This window comes from Chiloscyllium punctatum, chromosome 10 (genome assembly GCF_047496795.1).
Source record: "Chiloscyllium punctatum isolate Juve2018m chromosome 10, sChiPun1.3, whole genome shotgun sequence".
NCBI classification, from domain to species: Eukaryota; Metazoa; Chordata; class Chondrichthyes; order Orectolobiformes; family Hemiscylliidae; genus Chiloscyllium; species Chiloscyllium punctatum.
In genome coordinates, this window is record NC_092748.1 from 24,323,596 (window position 1) to 24,333,968 (window position 10,373).

Consider the following 10,373-nt stretch of genomic DNA (forward strand, 5'->3'; position numbering starts at 1 on the left):
CAGTAAAATAGATTTCAAGAAACAAGGTGTTTTTTTGTTTGAGATCAGTCTCAGAATAAAATGCCAGCCATTTAAAACTGGGATGAGGAGAAATTTGTTCACGCAGGGGGTAGTGAATCTTTAGAATTCTCCATTGCAGAGTCTCAATCATTGAGTAAATTCAAACTAGTGATTACTAGAAACATATTCAATGATATCAAAAGATAAGGGAATCGATCTTTGAGGTTGACGGTCAGCCATGTTCTAATTTGGAGTAACAGGCTCCAGCCGATGAAATGTCTCCTATGACAATAAGTTACTGATCTGTACTTGATAGGATAGTATGACATTACACACATAATGTTCTGTAACTAGTAGTAGTCCTGTAAATTGTGGGTAATTCATCCTGAAGTTATGGCTAAAGTCCTTTGCTATATGCAAAGTGTGGGCGACCACCTTACTTAAAGGAACTCCTTAAAACAGGCATGCTTTCTCTCCGTGTCTCTAATGGATTCCACTACTGTCTGTTGGTGACTGATCCAAACGGGAAACCTCAAGTCCAAACTCATGTGAATCTAAACGTTGGTGGTCAAGCAAGCCAAAGTGACCAACTTCGAAGAAACTGAGAATTATCTTGTTCCAAAAACACCAACAGAACAGTGCAATTCCAATAAAGTGGCCCCGAGTCCTGGACACACAACCACACCCAGCCATTGCTAACAATGCAACTGACCCCCAATCCTGTCTTTGCGAGCAAAACTGAGTAAGAATCCTGTAATCACCAAAACAATTGACCTCAGTCTTGTCTTTAAATACCACTTTCAACTGGAATGTTCTTGTTCTAAATTGATACTAAAAACCTAACTGCAGTAATGCGTGTTTATGGATGTCAATAGCCATCATCAGGAGTGGCTCAGTAGCACCACTAGTGGATGATGTGTCTGAAGAATGTAGCTGCTAGCCTGGGTCTGTGGCAGGTGGTGAGGGAACTAAAGGGACTACTTGACTTCATCCTCACCAATCTGTCTGTGACAGTATTGCAGGACAAAGTTAAAAATCATTCAACACCAGGTTATAGTCTAACAGGTTTATTTGGAAGTACTAGCTTTCAAACCGCTGCTTCTTCATCAGATGGTTATGAAGCAGGACATATAATTTATTACAGTGATGCAATAATTAGATTAGATTACTTACAGTGTGGAAACAGGCCCTTCGGCCCAATAAGTCCACACCGCCCCGCCAAAGCGCAACCCACCCATACCCCTACATCTACCCCTTACCTAACACTACGGGCAATTTAGCATGGCCAATTCACCTGACCTGCACATCTTTGGAGTGTGGGAGGAAACCGGAGCACCCGGAGGAAACCCACGCAGACACAGGGAGAATGTGCAAACTCCACACAGTCAGTCGCCTGAGGCAGGAATTGAACCCAGGTCTCTGGCGCTGTGAGGCAGCAGTGCTAACCGCTGTGCCACCGTGCCGCCCAAATACATTGAACAAACCTAGATTGTTAAGTCTTTCATCTTTAGAATGAGTTTGCTGATTTTGATTCTTTAAAATGTAAATCCCAGAACTTCTTTTAAGTCACATTCCTAAGATAATTTAAGGTTTTATAACAAAAGGTGACATCTCAGCTCAGACAAAGCATTAAAGGTGTGAGGTTAGAGTGAGTCTTTATCCCAGTCTTGAGTCAGACTGGTTCTATTTCCAAAGTGGAATTTACAAAATGTTACATGGATTGACTACCTGCATTGACTGCTTGCAGGTTCTGCATTTTCTGAGCAAAATAGAATGTTTCTGCATATACAAATTCACCTCATAAGCCTATATGTGTGCGTGTGCAGGAATGACAGAGTGAGTGTGTGAGTGTATGTGAGAAAGTGTGTGTGTGGTGGGGTATAAGCCTGTGAGAGGGTGTATGCGTGGGTATGATTGTGGGAGGTGTATGTGTGGGAGGTGTATGAGAGTGATCATTGCACAGTCCTTGTGAAGATAAAGTTCGGTTTTCACATTGAGGAGTCCCTCATTGTGTGGTATTCATTGAGCTAAATGGGACAGGCTTTGAATGCATTGAGCAACTGGGGATCACAGAGGTGCTATGGACCATCAGCAGTAGAATTATATCTGTCTATAATCTGAAGCCTCATAGCCAGTATTCTCTGTCGTCTACCATTATCACCAAGCGAGGAGATAAATTCTTATTTAATGAAGAGTAAAGGAAGGCCAATTAGGAACAACACTGGGTGTGGAAATGAGGTATCATTCCACAGTCTTATGTTGTAGACATAAGACTACTTATGGGCCCAACCATGAAAGCAGCATGCATGAGATATGGCTAAGCCATCCAACAACCCATGGATTAGATTTAATTTGTGCAGTACTGCCACATTCATTTGTGAATGGTAAAAACTGAAAGAACTGCAGATGCTGGAAAGCAAAAACAAAAACATAAATTGCTGAAAAGGTTCAGCAAGTCTGGCAGCATCAGTGGAGTGACTTCAGAGTTAACATTTCGGGTCCAGTGACCCTTCCTCAGAACAGTTGGGAATGCTGATGGACTATTAAACATCACACTGGAGGAGGAGTCTCAACAAATATTTCCATCCTCAACAATGTAGGAGCCTAACGCGTCATGCAACAAGTATGACTGAAGCATTCACATAAATCACAACGGTGGCATCAATGTGTACAGAATGCACTGCAACAATTCACCAATGCTTCTTCGAAACCTGTGGCCTCTATCCTTTTTAAGGATAAAAGCAGCAGATGCAATAGGAAGACCAAGTTCCCCATCAAGTTTCATGCGATCCTGACTTGGGAATATATCACCATTCATTCACTGTTACTGGGTCAAAATCCTGGAACTCCCTCCCTAATAGCATCATGGGTCTCCCTGCGCCCCCAGAACTGAAGCAGTTCAAGAGGCAGCTCACTGCCACCTTCTCAAGGGCAATTAAGGATAAGCAACAAATGCTGGCGCACTGAGTAATGCTTACATCCCATGAAAGCATTGAAGCAGCCTTCCATACACATCATAACCCCATGTCTCCTCCATGCTTCATTAATCCATGACAAAAAGTGTGGTGTTGGAAAAGCACAGCAGCATCCGAGGAGCAGAAGAGTTGACATTTTGGGCATAAGTCCATGACTATCGAAGTATGAACCATACTGTCTGTCAGAAAGTTTTCTAATTATGTGCCCATCTCAGAGGAGAAGCTGACTTGACTGCAAATTTAATTTGGTCCTTTTTATAAAATGATACCACCTATATCTTCAGCAATAAGCGTGTAACTAGAAAGTGTTAGAAAAAGGCACTTGTACATTTTCCAGGACTCTGAACAGTTTTCCATTTCCTCTCTCACTTTGTTTACACTAGTCAGTACTTCAAACTGTGTTTGCTTTTTCACTGTTCTTTGTGAAAACAGATGGAAAGTATTAAGAACCATGCCCAAGTCTTCTGTTTCACATATACGATATCTTAGCCTCTAATTGGCCCTACCCTAATTGTTATTTTCTTGCTCATTTCATACATTTTTGGAAATAATCAATATACTTTAATGTCTTTGCTTCTCTAGTATCCTTTTAAATTTCACTCCGCAATTTCGATGTTCCCCTTGGCTTTCTCCAATATCTCACATAAGCCTTTTTTTCAACTTATTGTACTTGGTGTCTTTATTCTTGGGTTACTGAAAGCTAGCATGCAGATGTAGCAAGCAATTAGAAAGGCAAGTGGCATATCGTTCTTTATTGCACGAGAAGTTGAGTACAGGAATAAAAAGAGGTCTTGCTTCAATTCCATAGAACACTGACGAGACTGCAGCTACAGAATTATGTGCAGCTTTGGTCTCCTTTACCTAAGGAAGGATATACTTACCATATGGGGGATGTCATGGTAGTTTATAAAACTAAGTCCTGGGATGAAGGGATTGTGTTACAAGGAGAGATTGAAGAGACAGCCTGGATACTCTGGTGTTTAGAAGAATGAGAGGTGATCTCTTCACTTACAAAATTCTTATAGGGATCCAAAGGGACAGGCCATTTAGGACTGAGATGAGGATGGTGAATCTTTAGAATTATCCACCCAAAGGCTGAGGAAGCTCAATCATTGAGTTCGAGACAGAAAGGGATCTGGGGGTGGCATGAGTAAAGGCATTGAAGTAAATGATTAGCCATGACCTCAAGTGCCAGAGCAGGCTTGATGGGCTGACTAGGCTAATTCTGGTCCTATGTTTCAATTTAAAGGATGAGGTATGCAGGTTGCAGTCCTCCCAGAACACAGCAGTTGTCCATAGCGGCTATTGTAAGATTCAGTATTCACTATCATGCCAAAGACACCTATTTGATGCTGCACCTAAATGGGGTTTAGCTGATCATGTTAGGTAGTATTATATAGTTATATGGTCTGTAAAGAACTGGGAATAATTAGCCAGGAGCCAAATCGTGTGCATGCATGTTGTGAGCAACATTTACAGCTGATTTTTGTTTTGCACAATATTAGCCAAAACGGTTTTCCATCAAGCTGTATAGCAAGAGTTCAAGTCCCACCTGTTCCAGGGGCATGCAGTCATATCTTTGAACATTAGAGATATTTTAAATGAGAATGCACCTCTCCAAGCCTAAAGTGTGATGATTTCAAATATCTTGGGGTTCTCAGGGTAGTTTCCTAGGCCCAACCATCTTGAGCTGCTTCATCAATGATCTTCCCTCCATCATAAGGTTCACTGATGATTGCATGATGTTCAGCACCATTCACGACTCCTCAAATACTGAGGCAGTCCATGTTCAAATACAACAAGATTTGGACAAGATCCAGGCTTGGGCTGACAACTGGCAAATAACATTGGTGCCACACAAATGCCACGCTATGACTGTCACAAATAAGAGAAAGTCTAACCACAGGGCCATGACATTTTGATTTTTTTTAGATAACTTACAGTGTGGAAACAGGCCCTTCAGCTCAATAAGTCCACACTGACCCTCCGAAGAGCAACCCACCCAGACCCATTCCCCTACACCTAACACTACAGGCAATTTAGCACGGCCAATTCACCTAACCTGCACATTTTTGGACTGTGGGGAGGAAACCCACTCAGACACGGGGAGAATGTGCAAACTACTCACAGACAGTTGCCTGAGGCGAGAATTGAACCCGGGTCTCTGGCACTGTGAGGCAGCAGTGCTAACCACTGTGCCACCCACTTAAAATTCATCACCTGGAACATATAGCTCATACTGAGACCTTCAACTGGATCTGATTACATTCCCCTACACCTAACACTACAGGCAATTTAGCATGGCCACTTCACCTAACCTGCACATTTTTGGACTGTGGGAGGAAACCCACACAGACACGGGGAGAATGTGCAAACTCCACACAGACAGTTGCCTGAGGTGGGAATTGAACCCAGCTCTCTGGTGCTGTGAGGCAGCAGTGCTAACCAAAGGGGTTACCATTTCTGAATCCACCACTATCAATATCCTGGGGGATTGCCATTTACTAGAAACTCAACTGGACTCACCACATAAACACAGTGGGTAGAAGAGCAGATCAGAGGCTAGGAATACTGCAGCGAGTAATCTGTCTCCTGACTCCTCAGAGTCTGTCCATCACCTGTAAGGCACAAATGAGGAGTGTGATGGAATGGTTCCCACTGGCCTGGATGGGTGCAGCACCAACAACACAAGAAACTTGGCACCACCCAGGTCAAAGTAGCCCACTTGATTGGTACTATAATACGAAAATCCACTGACACTGTGTAGCAGCAATGTGTACTATCTACAAGATACACTGCAGAAATTCACCAAAGATCCTCAAAGAGCACCTTCCAAAATCATGACCACAATCATCTATAGGGACAAGGGCAGCAGTTACATGGGAAGACCACCATCAACACCATCCTCCAAATCACTCACCATCCTGACTTGGAAATATATTGCCACTCCTTCACTGTTGCTGGGTCAAATTCCTGGATTGGTTGGAGTGGCAGTTAGACACAATAAGGAATTTACAAGGGCTGGGGGGTGTAATGGATGGCAGTAACAGGAAGGGAGAAAAGCTGCAGATACAGTCAGGTAGATGGGTTAACTCCAGGAAAGGTGGGTGAGGTAGGCAGGGAGTGCTGGAGACTCCTGTGATATCCCCATTTCAAACAAGTGTGGACTCTCAGGGGAATGTAGCATAACTAGCCAGGTTTTGGGTATTAAGACTGGCTCTAATGTAATGAGGGGTACTTCAGGTTCCAAGTGATTGATTGTGATAGGGGGCTTTCTAGTCAGAAGCAGACAGAAGTTTCTGCAACTAGCAGTGAAAAATCAGAATGGTGTGTTACCTCCCTGGTGCCAGGATCCAAGGATGTCTCTCAAATGTTCTCAAAGGGGAGAGGGACTATCAGGAGGTCATTGTCCACATTGGAAGCAATGACATAGGAAGGGAAAAGGATGAGATTCTGAAGGGAAAATAGAGAAAGTTAGGCAGGAATTAAAAAAAAGGTAGTAATATCTGGATTACTCCTGGTGCTATGAGCCAGTGAGAGTAGGAATAGGAGGATAGAGCAGATGAATGTGTGGTTGAGGAGCTGGTGCAGTGGAGAAGAGTTCACATTTTTGGATCATTGGAATCTTTTCTGGAGTAGAAGTGACCTGTACAAGAAGGATGGGATTTCAGCTGAATTGGAAGGGGACTAATATACTGGCAGGGAGATTTGCTTGAGCTGCTCAAAAGGATTTAAATGAGTAAGGTGGGGAGGTGGGACCCAAAGAGATAGTGCAGAAAGAGATCAGTCTGAGGCTGGTACACTTAGGAAAAGGAGCAAATCAAACAGTCAGAGAAGACAGGAACAAAGCAGAGAACAATGTAGGACTGATAAATTAAATGCATTTATTTCAATGCAAGAGGCCTAACAGGGAAGGCAGATGAACTCAGGGCATGGTTTAGGAACATGGGACTGGGATATTATGGCGATTACGGAAACGTGGCTCAGGGATGGACAGGACTGGTAACCTAATGTTCCAGGATACAAATTCTATAGGAAGGATAGAAACGGAGAGAAGAGAGGAGGGGCAGTGGTAGTTTTGAAAAAGGGATGTATTACAGCTGTACTGAGGGGGGATATTCCCAGAAATATATCCAGGGAAGTTATTTGGGTGGAACTGAGAAATAAGAAAGGGATGATCACCTTATTGGGATTGTATTATAGACCCCCAATAGACAGCAGGAAATTGAGAAACAAATTTGTCAGGAGATTTCCGTTATCTGTAATATCTGCAATAAATTGGAAAGATGTTGTGAAACTTGAAAGGGTTCAGAAAAGATTTACAAGGATGTTGTCAGGGTTGGAGGATTTGAGTTATAGGAAGAGGCTGAACAGGCTGGGACTGTTTTCTCTGGAGCATCGGAGGCTGAGGGGTGACCTTATAGAGGTTTACAAGATCATGAAGGGGATGGATTGGATAAATAGACAAAGCCTTTTTCCCTGGGGTGGGGGAGTCCAGAACTAGAGGGTTTAGGGTGAGAGGGGAAGATATAAAAGAGACCTAAGGGGCAACATTTTCACGCAGAGGGTGGTATGTGTATGGAATGAGCTGCCAGAAGAAGTGGTGGAGGCCAGTATAATTCCAACATTTAAAAGGCTTTTGGAGGGGTATATGAATAGGAAGGGTTTGGAGGGATATGGGCCGGATACTGGCAGGTGGACTAGACTGGGTTGGGATATCTGATTGGCATGGACAGGTTGGACCGAAGGGTCTGTTTCTGTGCTGTACATCTCTATGACTCTAAATGCTGTTGGTTGCGAATCCTATCAGATCGAATGGATCGGTTGGAGAGACAGTTAGAGGCAATGAGGAATTTACAACAGCAAGGAGGTGTGATGGATGGCAGTTATAGGAAGGGGGAAAAGTCGCAGATACAGTCACAATGATGGGTTAACTCCAGGAAAGGTAAGAGAGGTAGGCAGTTAGTGCAGGAGTCTTCTGTGGCTATCCCCATTTCAAACAAGTATTGCTGTTTTGGAAAATGTAGAGAGTGCTGGATTCTCAGGGGAACGTAGTACCAACAGCCAAGTTTCTGGTATGAGACTGGCTCTAAGGCAACGAGGGGTATGTCGAGTTCCAAGAGATCAATTGTGTTAGGGGACTCTCTGATCCGAGGTACAGACTGCGGTCAGTAGTGAAAAATCAGAATGGGGTGTTGCTTCCCCGATGCCAGGATCAAGGATGTCTTAGAGAGGATGCAGAATGTTCTCAAGAGGGAAAGGGTTGAACAGGAGGTCATTGCACACATTGGAACCAATGACATAGGAAGGGAAAAGATTGAGATTCTGAAGGGAGATTACACAGAATTAGGCAGGAATTTAAAAAGGAGGTCCTCAAGGGTAGTAATATCTGGATTACTCCCAGTGCTATGAGCTCGTGAGGGCAGGAATAGGAGGATAGAGCAGATGAATGCATGGCTGAGGAGCAGGTATATTCACATTTTTGGATCATTGGAAGCTCTTTTGGGGTAGAAGTGATCTGTACAAGAAGGACAGCTTGCACCTAAATTGAAAGGGGACTAATAAACTGGTAGGGAGATCTGCTAGAGCTGCTCGGGAGGATTTAAATGAGTAAGGTGGGGGGAGGGGGGACCCAGGGAGATAGTGAGGGAAGAGATCAATCTGAGAGTGGTACAGTTGAGAACAGAAGCGAGTCAAACAGTTAGGGCAGGCAGGGACAAAGCAGACAACAAGGTAGGACTGATAAATTAAACTGCATTTATTTCAATGCAAGGGGCCTAACAGGGAAGGCAGATGAACTCAGGGCATGGTTAGGAACATGGGACTGGGATATCACAGCAATTACAGAAACATGGCTCAGAGATGGACAGGACTGGCAGCTTAATGTTCCAGGATACAATTACTACAGGAAGGATAGAAAGGGAGGCAAGAGAGGAGGGGGAGTGGAATTTTTGATAAGGGATAGCATTACAGCTGTACTGAGGGAGAATATTCCCAGAAATACATCCAGGGATGTAGGTTTGCTCGCTGAGCTGGAAGGTTCATTTCAAGATGTTTTGTCACCCTACTAGGTAACATCTTCAGTGGGCCTCCGGGCGAAGCACTGTTGATAACGCCTGGATTCTATTTATATGTTTGGGTTTCTTTGAGTTGGTGATGTTGTTTCCTGTGGTGACATCATTTCCCAAGATGTCATTTCCTGTGATGTTGTCATTTCCAGTTATTTTTCACAGGGGGTGGTAGATGGTGTTTAACTCGATGTGTTTGTTGACAGAGTTCCAGCTGGAATGCCATGCTTCCAGGAATTCTTGTGTGTGTCTCTGTTTGGCTTGTCCTAGGATGGATGTGTTATCCCAGTCGAAGTGGTGTCCTTCCACATCTGTATGTAAGGATACTAGTGACAGTGGGTCATGTAGTTTTGTGGCGAGTTGATGTTTATGTATCCTGGTGGCTAGTTTTCTGCTTGTTTGTCCAATGTAGTGTTTGTTACAGTTCTTGCATGGTGTTTTGTAAATAATATTAGTCTTGCTTGTTGTCTGTATAGGGTCTTTATAGTTCATTAGTTGCTGTTTTAGTGTGTTGGTGGGTTTGTGGGCTACCATGATGCCAAGGGGTCTGAGTAGTCTGACAGTCATTTCCGAGATCCCTATCCACCTCCACTTCCACCCCCACCCAGAGGCCCACTGAAGATGTTACCCAGTATGGTGATGAAATGTCTGGAAGTGAACCTTCCAGCTCAGCGAGCAAACCTACATCCAGAACCTCAACCTGAGCTATAAATCTTCTCAAAACTCACTAATACATCTAGGGAAGTTATTTGGGTTGAACTAAGAAATAAGAAAGGGATGATCACCTTATTGGGATTGTATTATAGACCCACTAATACTTAGAGGGAAATTGAGAAACAAATTTGTAAGGAGATCTCAGTTATCTGTAGGAATAATAGGGTGGTTATGATCAGGGATTTTAATTTTCCAAACATAGACTGGGACTGCCATAGTGTTAAAGGTTTAGATGGAGAAAAATTTGTTAAGTGTGTTCAAGAACATTTTCTAATTCAATATGTGGATGTACCTACAGGTGCAAAACCTGACCTACTCTTGGCAGGGCAGGTGACTGAGGTGTCAGTGGGGGAGCACTTTGGAGTCAGCGACCATAATTTTATTAGTTTTAAAATAGTGATGAAACAGGATAGACCAGATCTAAAAGTTCTAAATTGGAGAAAGGCCAATTTTGACGGTATTAGGCAAGAACCTTTGAAAGCTGATTGGGGGCAGATGTTCGCAGGTAAAGGGACGGCTGGAAAATGGGAAGCCTTCAGAAATGAGATAATGAGAGTCTAGTGAAAGTATATTTCCATTAGGATGCAAGGAAAGGCTGGTAGGTATAGGGAATGCA